General features: G+C 43.7%; 1 long non-coding RNA gene across 1 annotated transcript in view; it reads right to left on the bottom strand.

Annotated features, from left to right (window-relative positions):
* Positions 1-1,381, bottom strand: part of LOC142488685 (uncharacterized) — a 6,218-nt gene extending 4,837 nt beyond the window's left edge. Inside the window, exon 1 of the long non-coding RNA XR_012799581.1 lies at positions 1,247-1,381. This is a non-coding gene — a long non-coding RNA (uncharacterized LOC142488685). The remainder of the gene's footprint in view (positions 1-1,246) is intronic.
* Between the last annotated feature and the right edge of the window lie 328 nt (positions 1,382-1,709).

Here is a 1,709-nt window from a genome sequence, read left to right as displayed (position 1 = left end):
GTCTTTCTGTGTCTGACAGAGTGAGTGTGTGTGTGTGTGTGTGTGTGTGAGAGAGAGAGAGTGAGGTCAGAGAGAGAGAGAGGTCTGAGAGAGAGAGAGAGAGAGAGAGAGGTCTGAGAGAGAGAGAGAGAGGTCTGAGAGAGAGAGGTCTGAGAGAGAGAGAGAGAGAGAGAGAGGTCTGAGAGAGAGAGAGAGAGAGTGAGGTCTGAGAGAGAGAGAGAGTGAGGTCAGAGAGAGAGAGAGAGAGAGAGAGAGAGAGAGAGAGAGAGTGATCAGAGAGAGAGTGAGGTCAGAGAGAGAGTGAGAGTGTGTGAGTGTCTGAGAGAGACACCAACTGCGCACTGCAACTGTTAGGTATGTATATACACCTTTGTTTTTACTTTGGGCGCCGCAGAAAAATCCTGATCGCCTTGGGGAGCCTTGAAAAAATTCTGATTTCTTTGGGGAGCCTTGAACCGAAAAAGTTTGGAAACCACTGTATTAAGTAGTTTAATCAATCGGGTACTTCAGGGGTTAATGTGGTTACAGTTTGACTTAAAAACACAATAAATTGTTTTTAGGACAGGTCAAGACCCATCCTCTTTCTATGTTGATCTAGAAAGGGAGCTTAATATGGGGCTATCACTGATGGCTCACTAAAAATTAAATGTGTGTAGTTTAGAAGGTTGTGGACGACAGCCAGATCATGGGCTGTCAGCCTAAAAAAAAACCTTAACCTTCTTGAAATATCATCTGTGCAATCACAGAGAGAGGTGAAAAACATGTTACCACTTAGTTGGAGGACTATATTAAATATAGGATATCCTGGGATGACACCTATTCTGAATAATAAGAGGTACATACTGTATGTGTTACCTTTGCAATAAGACTAATCAAATCATACCACACTCTTCATGATTAAGGGGTGCCAACTTTATATGCAGGCGTGTATCTGAAGTACACAGACACAATGATGAAGATGGCACCTGTCGAAGTATTAGAGAAATTAAGTTATGAGTATTTTTATATTGAGTCAAATATAAATGTCAGAAGTCATTTTCTTTTTATTTCAAGCCTTAAATATCACCTAAGTAGCTGATTTACGACAGGGTTGGGCTTATGGTGTTCTCAATAAAGGTAAAGAGAATAGTCCAGGCACACGGTCTTATCACAAAGAAGAAAATTTAATCCGTTTCGGCTGCACACAGACAGCCTTTGTCAAGGTGAGAGCTGATACTAAACCCTTAAATACCCCTTACACACTTACCTATCTAAGTGCTACCAGGTGGGGAATGGCGCGAGGGCCGGGAAAAACATGACATCATCGGCGCGACTCATAACTGTGCATGCGTGGCATAAACCACAGTAAGCTGTGTCGCCATCATCATGAAAAGCAAGCAGCTTTAATGGGGGCAGCTCGGCACATCATCACAGGCTCCCAGGCCACTCCCCTATCATCCTGCCCAATCACCTAAGAGTTGCATGTCCCTGAACCATGATTCACTACTGGCAACAGAAGCCCTACCTAAGAGTGACTGCCAGTACTTAGAATGGAGGTCTGCACATGCGCAGACCAAACCCCTGATATCAGGGAGTCCTGCAGTTCAAACAGACACACCACCACAGCAGTTAAAGGAGACAACTCCAGCAAGACTGTAAAATCTACCAGAGTGCATACAATATCAGAAAGACAGCAAAAATAGAGTGAGTGTGCAGAATATCTGATAGCA

This window comes from Ascaphus truei, chromosome 2, assembly GCF_040206685.1.
Source record: "Ascaphus truei isolate aAscTru1 chromosome 2, aAscTru1.hap1, whole genome shotgun sequence".
Classification (NCBI taxonomy): Eukaryota; Metazoa; Chordata; class Amphibia; order Anura; family Ascaphidae; genus Ascaphus; species Ascaphus truei.
Note: the sequence above shows the minus strand (reverse complement) of the source record. Positions and strands in the feature narration are given on the sequence as shown.